The sequence below is a fragment of the Melospiza melodia genome, chromosome 1 (genome assembly GCF_035770615.1).
Source record: "Melospiza melodia melodia isolate bMelMel2 chromosome 1, bMelMel2.pri, whole genome shotgun sequence".
In the NCBI taxonomy this organism is placed as follows: Eukaryota; Metazoa; Chordata; class Aves; order Passeriformes; family Passerellidae; genus Melospiza; species Melospiza melodia.
In genome coordinates this window covers 26834725-26861028 of record NC_086194.1, presented here as the reverse complement: position 1 = coordinate 26861028, position 26304 = coordinate 26834725, and positions in this window count along the sequence as shown.

Genomic DNA, 26304 nt, shown 5'->3' with positions numbered 1-26304 from the left:
AGTGACCTCCAGTATCAGCTCATCAGCGATGTCTCGAGCATCACTGCTGTTCAGCACAACTCTGCATGCTCCTATAGGACCGTGCACTTTGTTTTCTGCAGGGCTGCATGGCAGGGTTAATCGTTTCACAAAGGCATTTTCTAGTCTGTCCCATATTCTTTCTCCTCTGTGCCATATTTCTTCAGTTTCTTCATTCAAAAGGATTTCCTTCCTTACAATCAGATACATATGGTAAGTAATGCAAGTAGCTCTGTATTGTACTCACGTTCTCAATTAGTTCCTCCCTATTGAAGAAGTAGATCCAGGACAGTTTCTCCTCTGGTTGCATTTTCTACTTTCTGGATCATAAAGCTGTCTTCTCAGTATTCTTGGAACTACTTCTGTGTTTTACTGTCTTCATTACCTAATGGGTTTCAAAATGGTTATTGTTAAGTCCCTTATGAATATAGTAGCTTCTGCATTTTAACACTTCAAGGGTTGATGTAAGAATTTTCCTTTACAAGTTAGGTGACCTATAACAAACACACACAATCATATCTTCATCATATTCATTTATTTTTTCCCCAAATATACAGTATGTCTAGCTGGTACTGAGGTTTTTTTCCACTTATTTTTATATTTAATTATTCAAATAGTTTCTATTATATAGATGTATTATCACTTTTAAAATTTATTTTGTATTTTAATTTTCCCCTAGGAATATGTTGGTTTATGTTTTCACCTCTTTTGATGTCATAACACTTTTATTGCCCTTTCTTTCTCCTGACACATGTTGCATCTTTCTTTTCTATTCTTTAATCCAAATAGCCTAGAGCAACTAAAAGATTTCTTTTTTCTATCAACTGAAAATTAAGCATTTTACCCTATGGGCTTTGCCAGAAAAGACAAAGATCTTTGTCATGTATTTGTATACATTCCTTTAAGAAAGCATGTTCTGTATATCAGCTAACAGATACAGTAAGGCACGATAGTTGCTAGGAGAATTTTTCACTACAATAACAGAACAAATAGTGATTTGTCTGAATATAATTTATAGCTTCCCTAAGGCTGCAGTAAATTATGCATCTTCTTTTACTCACAGAATGTCTTAGAAATGTCTACTGAAGATACCTCTTTTTTCTACCTGTGTTTTTTTCTTGCAATGCTTCATATTTTTAATACAGACAGAAATATGTTCATAAGAATGAATAACATTTTGGGGTTTCTTTTTAAAGCTAACATACAAAATAAATGTGATTTCCTAATATGTACACTCTGTAAAGTAGCCAGCTTCTAATTACATCTAGTGATCGTTAATTTCAAATCATTATGGAACATAAAATTGGTAGAATGTCCATTCCTTCTTCCTTCTCACCAAGGGCATTAGGACATTCTGTGAGCAACTGAAGTGTTTAGGAGAATCACAGAATGGGTCCCATTGAAAGAGGGTCATCTGTCCAACCTCCCTGCTCAAGCAGGGCCATCCTAGAAAATGAGTGCTAAGTTTTCAGAAATGCTTCTAACTTCTTAGGGCAATTTTAAAACATGCCCTTTGAGATGCTGAAAATCAAATTTTTTTTTAAATGATTTTTTTAAATGAGTTTCCTTTTACAGAGAATAGTTCTAGTGAACTCCCTAGAAAAAGAACTCTAATTTTATGTTGCTCATCTTGGTCATAGAGTGAAGCATCAGCGACTGTCACTTGCTTAACTGCTTTTTCTTGTCGGAACTGACTTACTGACATCACATACTTCTACTAAAATTTTTGGGAAACTTCACATCTTTCAGTTTCCAGACTACAAAATTATTTACAGAATAGCGGTATAATGCACCTATAGAATAAATTTGTTCCAAAGGAACTGCAAATTACCCAAAATAAAAAAAGAAGTCTTGCATGAATCACAGTTATGGCTTCCAACAAGTTCCAGTGCTCTCAAGAGAGCACTGAGAAAGTAAAGTCAAAAATAAAGAAGTGAAAGTTCGAGCACTCTAGATTATAATTTTTGCAGTGTCCAAAAGTTAAGAATAGTCGCATTCTTTTGCAGGATGAATTTCAATATTTTAAATTATAGTTTGCTTTCATGGTATTAATTTTAAAGATACAGGTATTTGCACCCAATGAAAATGTAGTTGCATTTTATACACTGAGACAATGTGGAGTCTGAAGGCAGTGGTATTTTTGATGAATGTAAAACATAATGTCTAAGGTGATGAGTGCCAAAAATTACATTAAAAACCATGATAAAAACTTCTAGTAAGAAAATTTCTTATTTAAATGATCAAAGAATTTATTATTTATGGAAAAATGCACTTTTGACCTTATATTTCTAAGCTTATATTGTCCTCAAGTCATGGCAAGGCATAAAAGGCTGAACAAATCCAAGAACTTATGTGAATTAAATGATTCATTTCAGTCATAGAGCAAGTGCAGTAAATTATACTAAATGCAGAACAAGACAGCAGAAGACAAAGCAAATAGCTCAGGAAACTGACTTTCATTTTAGAAGGCAAAATGGTCTTAAACTTGCACAGCAAATATTGAAGAAAATTCATAACCATATTGTGCAGGTTATCTATATTATTCCAATGCATGACTGTAGCAGCTTGCCCCTGGCTGGATATTGGGTGCCCACAAAGCTGTTCTACTGCTCCCCTTCTCAGCTGGGTGGGTGGGAGAAAATATAAGGAAAACCTCAAGGACAGGATGAGTAACTCAGCAGTTACCATCATGGGCAAAACAGACTCAACTTCAGGAAATAAAATATTTAATTTTATGCATCAAAATATGAATAAATGAATGAGCAAGCAAAATCTAAATCTTAAAACACCTTCCACCTACTCCTCCTTTCTTGCTGGGCTCAACTTTACTCCAAATTTTCTCTACCTCCTTCCCCCCAGTGGCGCAAAGATTAGGGAATGGGGTCTGCAGTCAGTTCATCACACATCATTGCTTCTGCTCCTTCCTCCTCAGGTAGGACTACTCACAGCCTTCTGCTCCAGGGTGAGGTTTCTCCCATGGGAGACAGTTCTACATGAGCTTCTCCCACATGAGTTCTTCCCACAGCTTGCAGTTCTTCATTCACTGCTGCAGTGGGAGACTCCACAGGGTAACAACTCCTGCCAGAAAATCCGCTCCAGCATCATCTCCTCTGACTCCGTGGCTCCACAGGTCCTTCCAGGAGCTTGCACAGTCCAGGCTTCCCATAGGGTCACAGGCTTCTTGGGATGCACCTCCCTGCTCTGACATGGAGCTCTACACAGGCTGCAAGTTGTTTTCTGCTCTGCTGTGCACCTTCCTGGGCTGCAGGAGGACAGCCTGCCTCCCCACTGCCTTTTCCAGGGGCTTCAGGGAAATCTCTGATCTGGCACCTGAGGCAGCTCAGCCCACCCCTTCTTCACTGATCTTGATGCCTGCAGAGATGTTTCTCTCTTGTATCCTCAGCCATCCCTTCTCTGTCTGCAGCTGCTCTTGTGCAGCACCTTTTTTCCGTTCTCTATTACATTGTCCCAGAGGTGCTACCACCACCACTGACGGGCTCAGCCTTGGCCAGCAGTGGGTTCATCTGAGAGCTGGATGGCTTTGTCTCCACTGGAGATTAGAGAAGCTTCTGGCAGCTTTTCACAGAAGCCAGCACTGTAGCTCTCCCTGCTACCAAAACCTTGCTGAACAAACCAAGTACAAGGACTTCCTCTTAAACATTTTTATTTAAAGAAAGGAGACAAACAGTTACATCTAAACAGTTCTTTTTTTTTTTTTTTTTTTTTTCTTTTCACTGCTGATTTGATTTTCTTAACTGACTTTGTTTACAATATTCAGCAGGATGATACGAGTGTCATTAGATGAGAACATGGCCGCAGTGGGCGTGGGCAAAGATGACCAAAATATGGACAATTGCAAAAGAATGCCTTAAACTTTCCTAGAGAAAGCCACTTTATCTGCTGTGTATGGAAAACCAAATCCTCATTTATATTTTCAGGACATGTTTATTCTCTTAGGCCTGTGACATTTAGTTTTAAATTCGATGCTGTTCCAAATTACTCTGGGAGTTTTAACTTGCTATGCAAGAAGTTTGCAAATATTAGCTAGCTTTTAAGGAAACGCACTGTGCTGAAAGGTATGAGCACTGAAGAACTGTGTAGGAAATTATTTTCTTAGCCTCTGGTAAGTCTGCATCAAGCCAAACCTGAGACTTCTGAGGGGTTTTATGGGAAAAAATAGAGAGCATCTGTTCAGAAGAGGCAGTAGCTCCCATGAGAGATGAGAATTGCAAGTTCAAGACATTAATTTCAAATTAGTCAGGGCAAAGACATAAAGTCTGGTTTTTCATACCATCAGTGCATGGCTATCTGTTAGCAACTACAGGATTGTGGGGCTTTTTTTAGTTTCGACAGAATAAGTGCTGACTAAGAGAAATCTTTCCTGACTTAAAGAAAAATTAAAATTCTGTACAGTCATGTGGGTAGCTCCCTCCCAGTAACTCAGTATTTTCTACTGAAAATTTCTCAACTTCTAGTATCATTTTTATAAACTCTGTTACTTAATTCCTGGCTTTTTCAGACTACTAAAATTTGTCATAGTACATTACAAAAGTCTTCCATAACAGAAGGAAAAAAATAGCCTAGAGTTAGTGATAAAAGATTCTTCAACTGTAGCTCTGCAAACTAAACCATTATACGGGCTCAATATTACCATTAACTTTTAGCTTTTACTAAGGAAATGTTCCTGGTCTCTAGTTCTTTCTGCATTTCTAAATTATAGCCAGTCTTTAATTCCTGAATTTGAGACAGTGATATATTGTGCATGGTTTTTCCTCTATTGCATCTTGAAGATAGTTTTCTGCAGTGTTAATTTTCTCATGTGTCACACACCCAAGGAACTCAGGAGGTTCAGAGGAGTTAATAGTGACAAATGTTTTAGAATATATGGGGGTTTGGAGTTACTGCTGATTTGAAACCTATGACCTCATACTACAAGGTCCAGGGTGATTCAAGGGAAAATTTTCAGATATTTTCAAATTTTCCAAGTTAATGGTTGATCTGACTGAGCACATAGGAAAATTTTAAGCACAGACTGACACTTCACCTTGATCCCTGACTCAAGCAGAAAAGGGGAAAAGATTTGACTGTCAGCTGTCAAGGAATGTAAATGAAGATTGCTGTTTTATTATTAACTTGATTGATATATTCTAGGTAAAAGCACTCTGGAGAACTCCTGTTAGGTAGTGATATTGGGTGAAATAGCTGTTTTGCATCTCCCCAGCTATCATTATGTTAATTAAGTTAATAAAGTTACAGCCTCTAGCAGTAATCATATTCTTATGTGTGAATCTTATTTGCCTGAGGTGTTTAGATCAACACACAGGTGTTACCAAGCCCGACAAAAATCCATATTTTGTTACATGATTACCAGTTTAAAAGAAATTTTGGGGGTTTGGGATGTATTCAGTTACTGGTACATTGAAATTTTTCCATTGTTAGGAAATATACCAAAGGGATATATACAAAACTTTCAAAGTACAGCTGCATCCCACACATACAAACTCAGGTTGCATCAATGAGGATTTTTAATGAGCCCAGAGTAGTGTAGACAATCATATTTCTTTTTAAACACTATTTTATAGGTCATTATGTCAAATGGGTTAACCTCTACCTATTTATATTCCTTTTATCTAATTGGATGGTATTTTTCCAAATATCCTAAAACTTCTCATTTCCACAGTTTCCACAGCAATTTTTGACTTTATAACTAAGAGAGCTGTTGTCTTCTCTTGCCCTTAATAATGATAGTGTAATTGGATTTGAAATTAAAATAATAGTGAGAGGAGAAAATTCACTTAAAACTGAGTCAAATAAACATTTATCATTCCTATAATTTAGCAGTTGTAAATTAGCCTATGGAATCCAAAAGGCATGATGGAAACCTAAGGATAAACCAGCTCTATCACAGTTTGACTTGTTATAGTTTGAAAAAAACTGATATTGAAATAGAAACATCTGTATAAAAAAACCCCAGAAGCCATTTTTGTTTAGATATAAAAATATTTTGAGGACATCTGAAAGAAAAGATTTGATGAACAGGTTAAGCCTGTTGATCAAGATTATTTCTACATTAAACCACATCCAGCCCTCTGAGGAATCCAATTTCAGCTACCGTCTGAGAAAAGCAGTAAAGTAAATGTTCCTTTGATTCTACTGAGGAATATCATTATATCAGATCAACATTATTAAAAGAATTTTACACATCTAAGGTTTACTTCCTGATTTGTTTCTTCACCTCACTATAGCCATTCAGTATAAATGCAAAATAGAAGGTGGCAACCAGCAGAAGATGTCACAACCAGGAGTTGTGGCAAGATGCACTCAACAGAAGATTAATCTGTAGGCTTTGCACACTGTTCTGGAAGACTCTTCAGGCTTTTCAGGGTGGAAGGCAAGTGCATTGATGGAGTTGACAGCCCTGAAGGATGGGATGACATCCAAATGACCTGGACAGGCTTGAGAAGTGGCCCATGGGAACTCAAGAGGACAAACCAAGCCAAGTGCAAGGTCAGGGCAATCCCCATTATCAATACAGGTGGGCTATGATGGGTTTGAGAGCAGCCCTTCCCAGAAGAGCCTTGGGGTGCTGGTGGATGAAAGGCTGGGCACGACCCAGCTATGTGCACTCACAGCCCAGAGAGCCAAACGTGTCCTGGGCTGCACCCAGAGCAGCCTGGGCAGCAGGGCAGGGTAGGGGAGGTTTTGCCCCTCTGCTCTGCTCTGCTCTGGTGAGAGACACCCCACCTGGAACCCAGCACCCAGCTCTGGGGTGCCCAGCACAGGAGGGACATGGAGCAATTCCGGAGGAAGCCAACAAGATGATCAGGGGGATGGAGCACCTCTCCTAAGAGGAAAGGCTGAGAAAAGAGGGATTTTTCAGCCAGCAGAAGACAAGGCTTATTAAGAGGAGATCTTATTGCAGACTTTCAGTATTCAAAGGAAGCCTATAAGAAATATGGGGACAAAAGTTTTTTTGCAGGGTCTGTAGTGACAGGACAAGGGGAAATGGCTTCAAACTCAAGGACAGTCAATTTAGATTAGATGTCAGAAAGAAGTCTTTTCAATGAGGGTTGTGAGACACTGGAACAGGGTACCCAAAAAGGTGGTAGATGCCCTCTCCCTGGAAACATTCAGGTTGGACAGGGTTCTGATCAGCCTGACCTAGCTGAAGATGTCCTTGCTCATTGCAGTGAGGTTGGAATAGATGATCTTTAAAAGGTCCTTTCCAACTCAGACTATCCTATGATTCTATGAAAAAACAATGAAAAAATCTAAGTGAAGGTCTGGGTCAGAATATGTGGCTACATGCTGCTTCAGGGCATGGTCAGATATGGTGGTTGAATTCAGACTTTCTGTGGGCCCTTTGGGTCCAGTAATGATTTGGCAGTTTGTGGAAAGAATGTAGAAAAGGAATTGTTGGTGAAAGGGACATTGTTTAAATAAGTTCTGAAAATTCAACTCTGTTAGGTATTTCATACCACAACTGACAAATTAAAATTCAGGAACCAAAAGATAAACACACTTAAAATGTATTCATTAAAAAAACAGTGATCTTATTATTTTTCAACTAAAGTCAAACTCATGAGTCTCTGATTTGAAAACTTATTCTGGCTGGGTTTTTGAGTTTTTTCCATAATACCAAGTAGAATTTCTATGGTGATATTCAGTAAAGCTCTTCCGTGTTCATGTGTGAAGTACAACAGAACAATCAGTTGATAGACTACCAGTTGCAATGAGACTTTCAGTTGTAATGAGATGATGTGTCAGCCACACTGATACCATAAACAAAAGTCTTTCTTTCTATAGAAACCAGTAAATTAAACAGAAATCTTACTGGTTTTGTTTAAAATATTTGGGTTATAATAATAAATTTCAGATCTAATCTGAGATATCTTAAGGTCAATAAAAAAGATGCCAACACTCACCAGGTCTTTTGATCAGGTTTATGGGTTTTTTCTGAAAGGGAAATCACATCATGTTTTCCTGTGGAAGGAGTTCACTGGAGATAATTTTTACACTTTATTTGATGATGTATGGAGAAGTTGGACAATGTTCTTTTCCCAGATAGTTCCTTTTCCCCCCTTCTATAACTACAGCAAGTTCTGGTTTACCTATAATGCAAAGATTTAGCTAAACTCTATATTTGAAATTTTGCTCTGCAATTTCATTCTCAAAAAAACCAAAAAAAAACCAAAAAAAACCCCCAAAACAAAACAAAACAAAACAAAACAAAACAAAACAAAAAAAAACCCCAAAAAACAAACCCCAAACCAAACAAAACAAAATCCCAATCTACCATACTCTAATGTACGATTGCCATGATCATTTGATTAAACTGTGTCTGCCTAATTTCAACCAGCAATGCTAACATGTCAGGAAATATTATCTCAGTGTAGCCCATTTTCAAAATTGTCACTGTCTCAAAATTTTTTTTTAGGTGAACACAAAACACCTGAAGTCAATGGGCATTTTCTCTTGAATGAAAGCTAGGACAGACATCACATGCATAGTGTTGATATCAGCACTTCCATAGTGTGCAGTCTGTTCTGATTTTACTGTAAATGCTTTTTCCTGCATCTGATTCACCTAAAAGCCTCAGATATTATGAAACAACAAAAGTGTTTATGATAGCCTGTTTGTATAGTCATAATTTTAAAAAATACTGATTAAGAATATCAATTTTACAGAGGTTGTCATCCTCCTTAGATTTAGAGAACTTACTTCCATCATGTTTGTGTTTAGTTTTCATTTTCTTTGGGTTGGAGAATTTAGAGTGGAGTTCTTTTCCAGTTCTCTCTAGTTCAGAAAAATTAGCAATGCTAGTTCTAGTACAAATCTCAAAGTTTTGGTATTGATTTCACAGACACCTCAAACAAGATTTTGAAAAGGAAAACCTATTAGGAAATTTAATCATTTATAGTAAAATTATGTTAGCTACTACTTGGCAAGATTGCTTTAGAACTAAGGCTTTGAAGCCTGTCACAAGTCTTAAAAATAAAATTGCTTGAGTAGTTGAGGAGAACTGTATTAAAATGCAAATTTCCAGCTGCTAATATTTCTTCAAAAACCAATAATCCCTCAAGGCCACCAATATGTCAAATACTTAATGGAAAAATATCCCTTAGGCAGAATGGCCTTTCTAAGTTGACTTTTGATTAAACTTAAAATACTATATAGCAAAAAAACTTAAAATCAAAAAGAGGATATAAATATAGTACTAGACTAAAATGTCATAAAGAATGCAATTGGAGGGGCAAATTTAAGGTCGCTAATTTTTAAGTCATTTTCTAGCCTTTCTGAGGATTAGTCAAGGAAATAATTGCTAATATAAGGTATACCTTATAGCACACACCCACAAATGGGCCTTGGAGGAACAAACGCTAATATTTTTTCAAAATAATACTGATGTAAACAAAAAGTTCTGACACCGTTGATGTGTATAGCACAGAAATCAAAGTCTCCACTGCCAAACACTTCTGCTTCTGCTCTGTCGTACAAAACCTCAGACCTAAGGCTCAAATTTATCAAGTGAGAATGCAATGGATCTTATTTTTCCTGGCCACCAAATTCCAAGGCTCTGTGCATCTCTGTTAAACACAGGAGAGAATTTTGCTTTGAAAAGGAATGACTCAGTAAAAGTCTAACCCCATTCCTATGAAAAGCAGCGACAAAACATTAGTGTGAGGAGAACTGGGGTATTGTTTTGCTCCAGTTGCAGTACACTTTGAGTACATCAAAATTTTGAAGAAATTAAAATGTTGTTTGTACATTAAATCAATCATAGAACCACTAGCTGCTAGCATATTAAATTCCATCATTGCTAAGTGTTGTCCAATGAAACAGATTTGTGGAAATCACAAGATGTCTGTTTACAGATTAGCATACTCTCTGACAATCATGAAATATCACCTTTTACAATGAAAACTTCATGGCAGAGAAGGTAAAAAAACAGATACACAGAGTTTGTAATCTGTGTCAGATTTGTAATCAGAGTTTGTAATGTCCCTGAGTGAAGAGAATATTTAGTAATATAAAAATGCAACACCAGGTGTCTGATGAATAATCCAGGCACAGCTCATTTCTAATGTGAAGCACAATTGGTTTTGAATAGGAATTGGACAAGTGTTTTGGCCAGATAAGAAAATCTTATGTGATCATGAAGAAACAGCAGCTGAATTCTCAGCTGGGGTGAAGCAGAATAGTCTGACTGAAGTATCTTGAACATACAAAGATCTGTATCAGTAAAAGACGTGACACTGCATTTGATCTTTATGGAAGATGAGTTACGATGTTCTTAATCTGCAATATAATTCCAAAGGACATGTTTTCAGTACTAAAGGTATCTTATAGCTCTTCAAAATATAACAATTTGTATAGCTTCACCTTAACTTTTGAGGCTTCAGTCACCAATGCATGAATCTAGTGAATGTGAAACAAGTAAAAGGAATGAAATTACCCCGAGGAAAAAGTATGATGTAGAAACAATATCAGGCCCCTGCTTTTAAATAGTTCTAGATTTTTAGCAGCATAGATCCATAGCTTCCCTGAAGAGTTACAGAGTCACCCTGAAATCTGTATTCCTCCCAATCAGCTCCTTACATCCAAGGAAACAAACTGCTTTAGGTCTCACCCTCAGATGTCTGACCACCTTCCCAAATAACATATGGTTATGATACAGGATGCGGAATTTTAACTTTCAAGTTTACAGAATATAATGCATTTTCTCTCAATAGTCAATAATCTAATCTAGTAACCTTCAAAGACTCTTCAAAGAAAGGTACCCATCCTTTTGAAACCCTATGTTTCTGGTTGAGCAGATAAAGTAGTATCAGACATGGACACTTCACATGATCAGCAGGTTTCCAGTTCACCAAGTACCCAGCTGTCTTTGTAAAAAGTGATTGAAGTCTAAAGAAACTTTAATTTATTTTTTTCCTCGATCACAAGGAGGTCACTTACTGAGTGTTGAGGACACTGTGTTAAAGGCAATGACCAGTGATCATATTCAAATCTTGGCTGTGATCAATGATTAAAATATACTTGTTGACAAAGTGTGTCACAGTAGCATTTCTCACTGGATCCAAACAGCTACACAAACTGTTTCATTTGCACTGGGTGGAGGATGAAGAGTAGTACTTCTACATTTTCAGTCTGACAATTATATGCTTAAGAGATGGTGGGAAAATAAAACCTAAGTAAATTTGGGTCAGCTGGTCTAATTGAGTCCCCTCTCAAGATCTTGTCCTCTTCCAGCCCCTTTGCTGGGGGAGGATGTTGAAGACAGAGCTGATGCTGTGCCAGCACTGCCCAGAAGTAGCCAAAACACTGGCGTGTTATCAACACAACTACCAATTCCAAACTATCAATGCAAAGCACAGGACTGTGAGGGCTGCTAAGGGAAAGTGAACTCCATCTCAGCCAGACCAAAAACAAAGACATATTTTGTCTTTTAGTTTGGTTAGGAAGTTACTTGAGCATTGTCAGATTTCTAATTAATTCCCCAAATGATAGTGTTATTTGTAACTCATTTTAGAGGTTTTGGGTTTTTTACTTTGTTATCCAGTTATAGCATCAGACAGCCTTGTTATATTGTAGGTAATTTTTTAAGCATTCACACAACAATGGAATCAGGAAGGGATTATTCAATGGTTTACATTTAGACATATGGAATTTTTAACTACAAATTTCAAAAGAGCTTTATCTTAAATAGCTGAGAAACAATTAAAGTTTCTGCCAGAGAAAGAACATGAATAAGTTAAAAGAAATGAGTTTCTATAAAACATATCCCAACAATCAGTGTTGTCTAAAAATTAAATCCTTTGGCATTCTTATAAAAATTGCTTAAACTAAGAATTATATTATGTTGTAAAATGAGGGTTTATCATCAAAGAAAGAAAAAAGTAAGAGAGAAAAATTCTGATAACTGACTTGGATTTACTGCCCAGCAATAATGCTTATTCTGAATGGCCACTTTGAATCACTATAAGTAATGGAATTTTCCCTGTTGTGCCTGTTGAGTAACTGTCATTTTGTTGGGTGGGCAAGACTAAATTTATCTGTAAGATTGACTGGTATCTTAAAGGTGAATTATTTTCTTTGTCATGAACTTATGATTTGCTTGTGTTTTGACCAAAGTGGCAAATAGATTTATGACCTGTCATTTCCTACTTTGGTGGCTTGAACTTGGCCAGGTGACAGATTCCCACCCAGCCATTCCCCCCTTTTTATTCCTCTCACAAGCATCTGCTGGGAGAGACCAAGGATGAAAGAAGCTTGCAGGTTAAAACAACACCTTCGTTCTATCTGTCCTTCTTCCCAGGCTCACCTTCACTCCTTCATTCCCAACTTCTCTGCTTTCTTCCTGTTCCAAGTAGTGCAGGAGGATGAGGAATGATAAGGTCACAGTCAGTCTGTAGCAGTTCCTTTCTGTTGCTCCATCCTTTTTCTCTTCTCCAGTGTAGGTCTCTCTGTGGACTGCAGTCTTTCAGTGAAAACCTGCTCCAGCAATGGGCCCTCCATGGAGCACAAATAATCTAGGAAATACCCACAAGCTCCAGTGTAGAGTCGTCCATGCAGAGTGGATGTATTCTTCCCATGGGTTGCAGAAAAATACTTTCTCAATCATCCACAGAGGATTCTCTGCTCTGTTCCTCCTCCTCTTCCATTTGTTGCATATGTCAACAAACTGGCAAAGACTGCCAATCATACTGCACATCATGATATTCATGTTCTTTAAACATTGTCTGTAGAACCATGTGCCCTTAAGTCAGAAAGAATGCAAGCGAGAGTTTAGTAACACAAACTCCCCACAAATAAATTTGAATTATTTTATTGAAGAGCATTTTTGTGTCTCTATTAGTATTTACTTCCTATAATGGTTTTGCAAAATCATGCAAAGCAAGCAGCAGTTTTCTGTTTTAAATGAAAATAGAGGCAATGATACCAGATGGATGAGGAGACAAAGGGTCAAATTAACCATAAACAGAACTGTCAGAAGAAATCTGATTACTTCTCAACTTGTTGGTAAATAAGGCCCTTTCATTCCATTTTCAGCCAAGACAGTGGCTGTAAAACAGCAATACCATAGGCAGACAAGCACTCTGCATATGCATTTTATGCATATGCATGTATGTGAGCATTGTGACACCAGAGGGGCAAAGATGTATGTGGTTTAATGTAGAAGGGATTCAGGTAAAAACAAATTGAAGAACGAAATAAGCACAAGAGGCAATTATATTATATTGCCTGCAAACAGGCAGAACCTATTGCCAAATACATTGGAAGGATCCTCACATATGAAACACTTATTAAAGTTTAGCAGCTATGTAGATGCAGCGATCATAACAAATAACTTGTGGAGGCTTTAATGGAGGAATTTGGTCATGTCTTTTTCTAAACATCAGAACTGTTCTGTTTTGTCAGTGTCTTAATCACCTCCATTATATCGGTCTCTAACTCCCTGAATTTTTCTATATCTACATATATCTGCACATGTAATAAACTTCATGGCATTTCTCTATCAGCATTTTTAAATTTGAAAATTTTAAAATTTTCACATCCAGATGTTTTCAAAATGCCAAAGAATTACCTAGGCATCACTGCACAAACTCATAACAAGTCTCAAAATTACTTCAAAAGTATCTCCTTAAGCACACTTCCCAAGAGCATCTTACAAGCTAAGCTAATCTACCAACTCAGCAAAGCCAACAAAAGGAACTTAATCAAGGCATGTTTCTTCCTCTCTTTACCCTAACATGGTGCTATCACCTGCACTACCAAACCCTAGCTCCCCAGTGGCAGAGAAGCTTGAGATACCAAGTCTCTTCAGTGTTTCTTCTCTACAGGGAGAAGCAATGTAACTTGGAGAGAACAAAATTCAGGCACACAAAACTGCCTGTAAAAGCATCAAATGTGTAAAGTCTAAGGCATGAGGCAGCAATAGGAAATCTGGGAGGAAAGGTGTGGTAAAGGTGTGATCATCAGCATTAGTCTGCTCAGATCTCTCTGGGAGTACTGAAAAACTCATTTTTATAGGACTCCCTGAGGAGTCTTCAAGAGCTGGTTGTCACATGAAGTTCCTCAGTCTCCTCAATTTCTTTAATCACATTGGCATTTTCTGATGATGATGGAGATTGTCCACATCCCATATAGGAAGTTAAGGTTCAGTCTCTGGTGATCAAAAGTCTCTGCATTTGGACTCTGTAGAAAACTTTCCCTAGAAAACATATGCAATGCACTCTCAATGTCTACTCAATACAGTCACCCCTTTCTGGGGAAAACCAAAAAATCGAACAGAATGAGCATCTTACAAATGCAACAAGTTTTGGTGTATGGGCTAGACAAGAACCCTGATGCATCCTGGATCATTTACCCATAAAATGTGTATCAGCTGTACATCACTCCAAAAAGCAATCACAGAAAGGGGAAGCTGTGTCTGTTCTTTACTATTATCCCCAAACCTGATGCATAGATGGCTTTGTTAGTCTGTGTGTCCAGTAGTACTTGGAAGGAAAAAAAATGACAGTATGAGAATACACTTCAACATTATGCAATGTGTTATGTAGAGAAACTTTCATGTAGGAAAATTCTGTTACCTTAATTTTTCTTTTGAAATACCTTATGTTTTGATTTGCTGTTCATTCAAGTGACTGAAAGTTTCTTCTGAGAGCAGATTTAATAGAAAATAAAAAAATAAGTGTGGAGGGAAAAAAAGGAAAAGAGAGAGCTAATGAATATGATGTTTAGTATGCTATCAGCTATTTAAGGCTTATGCTGCCTCAACTCCAGTTAGCTGAGCACAGCAGTAGTTATGAGGAGTAATGAGTTTGCCAGACATTTTGAAATTCCTCTCCTGCTGTGTCCTGTCAGTTGAAAAAGAGGGAGACAGTGATGGCTAACAATTTAAACATAACGGATTGACCATAACTGGCACCTAAAGAACAATAAAGCAAAGACCAAATGGCAGCATCTGACCAGCTAGTTTCTAAGTTCTCTGAATATGACAAGGATTGTTACATTTCATGTTTTTCTTGAAAAGAAAAATGCAGCTATAGATTCAGCAGCTGGAAAACATTTAATTAGAAATAACCACATTCTATTGGAAAAACAAGATAATTTATGACATAATAATGAATACTAAAAATGGCCACATATTTTTTTTCTGCTCAATTTAAGTTAGGGAGGTATTTCTTGATAATTTTGGGTAATAGATAAGAAAAAATGCATGTCAAATGTATTTTTCCACTTATAGTAATGTGTCTATGAAAGACCGGAGATTACTTTCCTTCTACATTTCTCGTCAGAAAGATTGAAATCTGGATTTTTAAAAAACAAAGCAGATATTCATAGCTGTCACCATGCTGCACAGAGTATTCATTATATTCTGGTAGAAGAGGGACTGGACATCAGATTTTCCACTCCAAAAGAATATGCCTCTGCCAAGTTATTTAGATCAGATCTATATGAACAATTTATCCTGCTAGAACTTTATTTCCAAAATAATACTTTAGTATTGATAAGAAAGATGAAAAAAAAAAAAAAAGAAGAAATCTCAAAATCACAACAAATGGCTTTTCAGTTCTACTATTTAGCTGGACCAAGCCACTCTGTGAAGCTGTTCCCTCTTCTGGTATGAAACAGAAGATTCATCAAAGGAGGGGGTTTTAATTTCTCGTGCTAAGGAACCCAAACCCTAGTTTAAGGAGCTGAGCTACTCACCCCATGATTCTGCTATAGACAGCAAAGAAAAAGGAAGGCACATCTAGACACTGATTTCTCTCCCTAACATGACAGATCAGATTAATTGTATACATTTGCGTTTATATTTGCTATGAGTGGAATCTCAAGTGTTTCATTCTGAATTAAATATCCAGTTTTTAAACACCTAAAATTTGTGAAAATCTTTTTTTGCCACCAATGTAGCTTATTTGGCTATTTTTCTATACATATTCTATTTCAGTCCTTTTGAAATAAAAAACACAAAGCTCTTTTCCCTAAAATCCAATACTTCATGATTCCAACAGGCCCTTTTTCAAAGGGCAGAACCTTCGGACTAAATATATAAAATTTGTATCATGTGATATCAAGTTATGCAAAGCAAATAAATGTAATATTGATCATGTCTGATAATGCATATCTGCTGTACCTGTGACACAAGAAATAACAACCATTTATTTTTTTTTTGCAGACCTCAACAGTGACTTGTTGCAAGGCACGTTTGGACAACTGTAAGTTCACAGCATTACAAGATGATGTGGGAGCCCCCTGCCCCTCAATCTGTGATTCAGCCCCTCTGGAGTTCACCAGAATACTGCTTAGTTCACAGACCATTAGCTTGATGGAATAGCTATCTTAAATGCCTAATTAATTTCCTTTTATTTTAAATAGTAAAAAATGTTGGGATAGATTTATTTCAAACTAAGAAAATAAGGATTGGGCATGCTAAGCCCAGACCTTCATCTGCTTTGTCTCCATCAAGCATCCTGGCTGCAGAGGAGTTATGCAAAGAAGCCTCTGGACTACCTGAACAGTGCATGAAGCTCAGCCAGATTTACCTAGGGAAGGCAGTGCTGGATCACAGGGTTCAAATGTCTGCGTCCAAAAGAAGCACAGAGACACAGAGTCAATGTAATGACTAAAATCTTCCCCTCCACATCCATTGGATGCAATTGTATTCCCACTTTTGTCACACACACAGGGAAAAGGGAAATGTTGTCACGTTACTTGGCAGCAGCCTCACAGCTTGGTGTCACAGCACATACCCAGGAGAGCTCGGGCTGCAGCAGTGCCGGTGCTGCCCACACGAGCAGCAGGAAAGGAGCTGCAGTTGGGGATTGGCCGCATGTAAGCTCCCAGTGCTACTGCACCGAAGGAAAGCCTGGCATCCAACTTGCCTAAATAATTCCCTTAACACACTAAGCACCACAGAAGGACTGCAGCTTTTACAACTAGATAAGGAGAGCAGCTTACAGCAAGAATGGCAATAGGCTTAGGTACCATAATCCACAGCCATGGCTGTAGCCTTGACAGAGTTTTGTGAACTGCATATAAACCTATCCCGGTCTCACAGAGTGTTCTTGCTATTCAAAACCATTTCAAAAAGTGCTTTTACATGTAGCTCTGTCATCCACTGTAACAGCTGAACTGTATCATCTTTTCTGCTACATGATTATTTTTCATCCAGGATTCCTGGTACAGTTCCTACTCCTTGAATGGACAACACAGAAGTTTAAGCAGGGAACTTACAAGGGAAAAACAGGAAAGACTAACCCTCTTCAAATAAAAAGAGGAATATTCTTGTTGAAATTTCTCCTAGCCTTTATATTTGGAAATATTTTTATGAGGAAAATAATGATTTTTTTAAATAATAACACTAAAAAACACAATAGGGGAAACAGACACAACAATCATTTCCAAAGATATTTCAAACCATTTTTTCATACAAGGACAATTCTCTATTTCACTGCTTTGCTTTATCACTCAAAGAATAGTATCACATTAAACAAGGGAATCCAGGGTATTTCCAGAAAATGGAATCCAGGGTGTTTCCAGAACATGTAAGTCACAACTGAGTCCTTGAAGAAATAATTTTCTCTGTTTGGAGCAATAAGAACAAAACATTGAGTGTTAAAAGGAGGTGTGACTCTAATTCTCCAGTTTTTGAAAGCAGCATTTATGAGGTTAATCAAATTTGCAATTAGTTAAGAGTTTTGCAGTTAAATGAATGTAATGCCTATACCCACATAAACGTCAGTCGTACAATAAACTCATATTGTTTGACTTAGCTGACAGGAGCTGGTTTATTCTAGGTTGGGGACTCAGTTCCTGTTCTGACATTGATCCTAATCATGTTTTGAAAGCAATAAAGCTTTGGGAAGCTATTGTTTTCCAGAGCTGCCAGTGTAGGGCTGATATTTTATTCTTAAATCTGAATAGGAAAGCAGAATGGTCTATGTTCTTAGGGTCTTCAGAGGGGCCTGGCTTTTACTCTGGTCTTGCCTTTTTTCTGGTGTGTAACAGGACGCCACTCACCTGTCTGTGTTGCCGTAGTCTGTCTAGATTCTGGCATTGTCAGGGAAATTCTTCTAACTATAAATGCACAAATTAATTCCAAATTGCTATACCTTGGGTTGGAGGCTAAATCTTAGAGCATATTGACTGCACAGTCACTCATCTCAGTACAGACACCTAATCTGAATCTTTATTCATTTTTGTCCATGAGAATTCTTTGCTGTGGTACTGAGATGCCTCTACACAATAAAGAGTGTTTATTAAAAATCTGTCTGAAATTCAATAGCAATAATTTTGTTGTCTGAACCAGGTTATCATCTTCCACTTTAAACAGAGATAAAGAGAGATTTCTGAAAGAAATCTGTCACAAGATACAAGACAATATCTAAGTTCAGAAAAAGGAAATGATACATGTCAAGCAGGAGACATAGGAGTCAATTTCTTCCCTTGTCCCTAACTGTTAATGTCCTAAGGCATGACAATCAGCTTTTTTTTTTTTCCTGTGTTGGCTTTCCTTCAAAGGTTAATAATATCTCCCCAATAATATTTGGCATATAATCCATATAAAATTCTGAAGCATTTGGATACAAGGCTACCAGTACTAGTCTACAAAAGGGTATTCAATTGAGGCTCAACCAGACTCTTATTATGGGCTCCTCTTTGATGCCTTCACTCATGGCTTTTCATTTCCATCAGACCAATCCCCACCCTGCACAGCTGCACAAAGTGCAGCCACCCAATGATCAAGATCAAGACCAGCTTCCACACTTCAGTTCATGCAACCAGCTAGACGAGGGTTGAAACATTTCTATTTTTTTTTCTCAAATTTCTCTTATATTTTTTCATTTCTTTTCTTTGTTGTTCCTCCTCCCACCTTTCTTTCCCATTTCTGATCCTGAGTCACACTGAGTTACCTCTTGAAACAAAGGTTTCTCAGTCCTTTCCTAATTGGCAAAACCCTCCTGAGAGGATGACTTTTTAGCATTTCAACATCTCACATTATTGCTGTGATCTTTTGCATAAGAGCCGCCAGACAAAAATGATTCAGGTTCAGTTTTCCAAATGAAATGAGTAATGTGAGTAGACAATGGATCTGCAGATGGACCTGTTTGCCTCATTCTACCCCATGAATGTGCAGATTTATTACCATATAGAAGAGTGGCATTTTGGGGGGTTTGCAGGAGTTATTTATAGCATTTTTACACATTTTACACAACTAGAAAATAATCCTCCTATTTTCAAAACCATTATCTCTTAGAGATTACATAGCCTCAAAGTCATATTAAATCCTAGTGTTGGATATAAAGACTTTTTCTAATTAATTCGATTTGGTTATGCAGATTTGGTCCTGTCTACATAATTTTTTCATAGACCATTTTTAATATTACCTCTTTTACAAAGAGATTAGACTTCAGAAATTAAAATAAAAATCTATGTGAAAAATAGGATGACATTGGTCTGCCTTTAACCCTAGCATCTACTTCTTCTGTAAGATAATGGCTGCTGAGCAGACTAAAGTTCTTAAGTTGAAATGTGAATGCATAAATCATGCAAAACAATTCAAAGTTTCTAGGCATCAAGAGGCTTGCAGACTTGAGGTGTGATTGAAGAGTAATAATGTGCGTTTGTCAGTGAGTTAGCTTGAATCTGAAAAATAGACTAGCTGATTGAAGGACTTGACCTAATGATCTCATTCTTCCATCTCTACTCTGTCCTTGTTTCCAGTCCACTCTAGATTTTTGTTCCCCAATTCATAGTAGACTAAAATTTTCCCTCCGTTCCACTTATGTAAATGAATTTCACCGAGTCTGTTAGTTTAGGTGGCATGACTCTTTATGGTACCCTTACTATTTTCAGCTGATCTGACAGACCTAGCAATAAGTAATAACAATAACTTTGGCACAGAAATCACCAACTTTTTTCCCAGAAAATTCCACATTATTTAGGTAAAAATTTATTTAACTAGAACAATAGCACTTTAGGTAAATATAGGTAAGATTTTTTAAAAAATGTTTGCAGAAATAGTAAGCATGAGAAAATATACCAACTTAAATGTGACTATTTAGATTTACCTTGATTATATCTGTGTTGATTTCACATAGCCTGGTTTTTGGCAGCAGGTTGGGCCACAAAGGTGGCCTCTGTGAGAAGCTGCCAGAAGCTTCCATCACATCAAGCAGAGCCAGTCCCTGATGGCTCCAAAGATGGACGTGCTGCTGGCTGAGGCTGGCCAATTAGAGATGTTGGCAATGCCTCTGTGATAACATTTTTAAGAAGAAATCAAAACAAGGAACCCTTCATTATATTTTCTCCCCTGTCCAGTTGCAGTGGGGAGTGAGTGAGAGGCTTTCATGGGTGCCTGGCATTTGACCAGTCTCAAACTATAACAACATCGTTTGATATAAAGTTTAGTCTGCTTTATATTCTTAAATCATTCACAATCTAGAAAACATTAGTATGAGTTTACCAGTACCTTTCCCAGACCACATCAATAATTTCACAAATATTGTTCTTACGTAAAATCTGTGCTAAAGGACTACCTGAGTTTTTTTGACCTACACCAGACTGTACTCACCTCGTTACAGCACAAAAGAGAAAAAAACCTCCTAGCTTGACACCTGAAATAAACTGCTTTCTTAACTTCACACAAAATTTTGTATATTTCCAATGCAGGAAAAGCATATTTAACATTTTAATAAACACTGGAAATAAAAGGTCATTTAAGGAACCAAAAATGCAATTTTCATTTCTTAGTCCTTTCATAAGTTGCTTTATCCATAGTTGTCATCTTTGTCTTCAAAGCAGAAGGATATTCAAATTTTAATAAAACTTATGTGAATGACAGTGCAATAATTCACCGGTGATTTCGGATTTCAGTGTTCCTGAAGAAAAATGCAGGTTTAATTTTGATTGGTTAACAGGGAAATTAATGAAAATGTATGATTTAATTTAGATATAACTGAAAATGGCTGCTATTAGATGCTTTCCAAAAGTGCATTCTTTCTAACCTGCTCTATCACAGAAAATAGAGAGATCACTTTAAGATATCTTTCCATGATCTTTATTATCAATCATTTACCACGTGCTTTGGTTGCTTAAAAATAAGAACAAAATCATTGATCTAGTCTTGCTAAAGATAATGCTGCTTGAAATTAAAGGAATAGTTTTCCTTCATGTTATAATTTTCAGAGTGCAACGAGCAATTGATTTTTTCAGTATGCAAACTAGTGCTGCACATTTGTAAATGCTATTTCTCTGTCTTATGCCAATATTATATTTGTGCTACTTCCCACAAAAGAAGACATCCATAAAGGGAAAAAAAGTTTACTTTGCTTATTTTTATAGCTGATTTATTGTTTCTAAGGATTTAATCAAAGTTTCCCCTCAGAAGCCTAATTTTTGAAACCAATTTACATATACCAGCTATTCTAAAATGCGACTAATCATCAAAAGATCCATTTTTATGTTCAATTCTTTAGCTGAGAGAGTGGTTTTTAAAGGGAAATTCATCCAGCACAAAAATGTTTGCAGAAGTTTTGCACTCATTTATGCACTCCATTCAGGCTATAAGTGACACACTCAGTGCTGCTTGCTCAGGAGGCTTTAACCCAATTAAAAAGCCCTTGACAAAATAGGCTACAGCATTTCAGGCTCAGTTAGCCTCAGGAGAAAACATCAGGGATAGGGACATGACAACATGGTCAATTAACATGGCTTCAGATATGTTAGCCCAGCTCTTCAATGCCATTAACTAAAATCAAGTGAACTAATACAATTAAACAGAGGAGCCTCTTTATCCATCCAAATATACCCCAAAGACTAACAAAGATGACCCAATGCCTGCCAGATCTTTTCAGGGAAGACACAGTTAAAGTTCCATCTGGAGCAACATTGCAACCTTAGGAACAGCCAAGTATTTAAGCCAAACTAGAAATCAGTCACAAATTTTGCACCTAGCCTCTGTTTCTCTTGCATGGACACCATTCAAATGCATTTTAGGAGCAGTGAAGCATCATCCCTGCCCTTTTTTTCTTCTGTGATCCATCCACACTGCACACTCAACAGGCTGGCACTGGTACAGGACCTGCACAGCTTGGTTTCTGTTTCCTCAATGTGTTATAATGACCTTCTTCCAGGAAGGGCTTACTTGGAGGTTTTCTCCAACATCTACTTTGTCCATTGAGGCAGTTTGATGGTAAGATTATTCATCTTTTCTGATCAAATGTGGTGACATCGACATGGAACCAAAAATACTACCACTCACTTTAGAAGTTTCTTTGACCATGACTGGTCATTCTACCAAAATTTCATTGAGATATAAAAGCAAAAGTGGAATATTATTTATAATGTATTGACAGAACAAAAGATACAAAACTAATTTAATGTTTCTTGAGTGTAAAAGTCTCATATATTGTATAGACCATAAAGAATAAATCCTAGCAAATTTTAAATACAAGAATAGAGACAAACCCAAGAACTGCATTGAGCTGTGACTTGATAGTGGAATGCTGATAATGTTAAAAATATGGTTGTCCAATTTAACTAAAATAATTATTAAAATAATGCAGATGGAAAGAGAGAAAAATGTTAATACTTTCACAGCACTACATAAGTTCTCTAAATTATATTGGATATTAACCCTCAGAACCTTTATAGAACCTTTATAGTTCACTTAGTCAGAACTTTTATGGAATAACAATGTAGTTGCACAGTGCACATCAGGAAATACCTTTCTCACAGCTGGAGTCCAGAGCCTCTTGATCAACATGTATCACCTGCACCACATTGTTTACACACTGACTTGAAATGAAGCTTCTATTTATGGACGTAAAAAACAAGGCAAAACTTCCACATGATTTGTAACTACCAAGATCTGTGTGTGTCAGTGTGGCAAGTCATGAAACTATTACACATTTTCATCCCTATCCTTTCAATTTTTTCTTCTCCTTGTCTTCTTGTTTATTGCATTCATTGTGACCAATTTTTGATTTGATCCTGACCTCTCCAAGGGAGAGATTTTTTCCTCTGGGTATTTTGCACAGTGAATTTTGTTTTTTTTTAAATCAAGTAATTTTTTACAAATAATATTTGAAAGAACTATTCATTGGTTCGAATAATCAGTTTTAGGCTTTTTGATATTGAATCAGAAAAAATAACCATATTTGCTAAATAATAATTTCAAATTAGAATCTAAAAATATTTGGAAACTAATTTGACCAAATTCCGAAACGTCTCAAATTTCTCCTGGAAAAGTCTCATAGACAAATAGTGGTAAATGCTGTAGGCTGTTTCCAAGATTTTTTCTATCATGGAGAGAGTAGGATTTTACAGGCTTGTAATGGCTTTCAACCATGCAGGTATGGATTACACCTCTTTCGTTTAAAGATCCTTTGGTTATTTCCAGATGGTAATCATTGCTGTCACTCATGATACTCTGTAGTTTCATGGTTTTCATAACAATGAGAAACAATAAAAAAAAACTCAAAAAAACTGTAGCTCTCCATTCTCACCATTCTAAATGTCTCCCTCAAGTCTCCTTTTAATTCAAAATAAAATTAAGATAAATATTTATTTCTGCAGTATTTGACCTTCCAGCACATCGCATTGAATGGGAATATGAACCACGCAGCAATCAGAGAATATAGATTCAATAAAAACTGATTTTTCAGTCAAATAATATAAAAATATATTGTCTGTGGGGATTTGTACAAGATTGTCATGGCTATTGATAAAAATTTAGCTTACTGTCACAGAAGGAACTGAGTTTGCTCAGTCTGGAGAAGAGGCAATTTAACAGGGAACATGAATGCCAGAACCCACAAGGAGGGCATCAAGAATGGCTCTTCACAGAGGTGTGTGGTGGGAGGATGACATGGACATAAGCTGAAATAACAGAGGTTCAGACTAAATATAAGGAAAGCAAAATTTTACCATGAAAGGAGCTTGAAAGAACCAGTTTGCCCAGAGAGTTTAGGTAATCTCTGTCCTTGGAGATTTTGAAGACTGGATAAAGCCATGAGCATCTTGCATTGAACTCATAGTTAACAACGAACAGAATTTTCCAATGATCCTTTAATCCTATATCTAACAGAAATGTGGAATATGATAATGAGTTATTTGTGTGGTTGAGTAACACTTAGAATTGTATGGAGATACACTGAACACAACATTCTTCTTTTTATCCATGGAGAACCATTGCTGCTGGTATATAGGCAGAAGAATTCAGCTGATATAGTGGTTTGCACAATACTCAATACAGTAGGGGACCAGGCTAGGGGAGTTTAAGTGCTCAAGTAGCACAGATCCCAAATAATGATATTAAGCATACAGTACCAAATATTTAAGCATTATGACTTCCTTGCAATAAGGCAGGGCATTCATTGATTTTAAATATATTACTAATACAAAAGTATTCCTCTGGGTAATTACGCATATTTCTGTAAATTCTTATAGACCTACACATACAGCAACACATAGCATATTATAAAAAATAAAATAATTGAAGTAACTATATATAACCCACAATATAGTCACAGGAATTTCAACATACACATGAAGCTAGAGCTGCTTATAAATATAAATTTCAGCCTTGACTTCACTGGAGAGAATTAGCATAAACAGCATTCGCGGAAAGTGTCAGCACTTTTGGAAGCTATTTCATAAACCTGGTTATCATTTCTTTTCAGGCTTCAGAGGAAAACCCCTTCACCAGCTACCTCATATGCACTTATTCATGTTGCCCTGTTTTTGCCAACAAAAAAGAATTCCACCTTCTCTCTGAGTGTGTGTGAATAATTTCTCTAGCCATCTATGGGTACAGATACAGAAATAATAACTGGAAAAGAGCAGGCTGAAGAGATTAAAAGGATACGTTGAGATGTAGCACTTGACAGTCTCCAAGGAACTAGTATGCTCCAGAGAACCAGAAATGCTACTGAATCTACAAGAAAGGATCATCTGAGAAAGCCAAGATTGGACAAATCTGTGCAAGGGCAGGAGCACACATGGGGATCAACAACAGACTGTGCCTTGGGCTGCTTCCAGAGAGGTGATGACTGCAGGACTAGGGGACTGTGCATTGTCCCTCAAGAAGGGACCTCGAGGGACTTTCCAAACACCCAACTACAAACCATTGGCTCATCAGTTTGCAAACATTTAAAATAGGTGGAATCTGGGATTTTTGCCTTGCAGAAAATATAGCAGGAAGATGCAATTATCCAACTTATCTCAAATAAAGGCAGCAATGAGATTTAAGTTTCTTGAATCCAATCTTGTGATTGGTAATTACTAATCATGCGATTGGTAATGCCTAAGAACATATTTCAAGAAATGTTACTTTTGTTCCAGATTTTATTCATAAGTTTACTAACTCTAATGGCACTTACAAAAAAGGAAAACATTTTTCAACATCTTGATATTTAATGCACAATTTTGTCTTATTTTACTTACTGTTCCCATAAACAGGAGCTGACCTCTCCTTTCAGTTAGACACAAGTTATAACTTTTGAGTGCCAAGATAGGCACAAATTGCTATTTTCCTTTACTCTGTGATTTTATATTATTTCTGTGATTTGTGCTGCAATTTCATTTGTGGTCTACGCTGTCTTTCTAGGGAGATCAATTAAAGATAACAAGACAAATTCTTGATTATATTCAGGGAGTCAATTTTAATATTACTTCCAAGAGGGGATTGTAATCTTCTCAAGGATGTAATCTCTCCAGTTTTGCTTTTACTTAATGGGAGGTTTGAGCATAGTGATTCAAACCAATATGATATGGAATATAAGCAAAGTCCAATTTAACAGTGTTACATCACATAATTTAAATAAATAACAGTGTAATGAAGAGAAGTCAAAGCTTAAAAAAATCTGCCCAGAAGTGCAGTGACATTTCGGATGGCATATTCTAAGAGGCAGTGAATCTCAAAGCCGGTGCAGAATGTGAGAGAAGTATCAAATTAATACCAATTTCAGAGAAAAATACAGCCTCTTACTGTATTCAGAATGACTTTAGTTCATCTTTATATTTAAAAGATAGCATAGTATCCTTGGAAGAGAACAATGAGGTAGCTTGACTCCATTAACTGCTGCCTTCAGTGAATATGGAAATGTCAGGTACTTCCTTTTCACACAGGATTTGATGAATTGTTGATAACAGAACACTGGTTATGAGGTGGGTGTGAGATCTTGTCTTATTGAAAATCAGAACTGATATCAGATTGCATCATTTTAGATATCTAACTTGAGACTTTTGTAAACAAACTGTTGAGATACATAG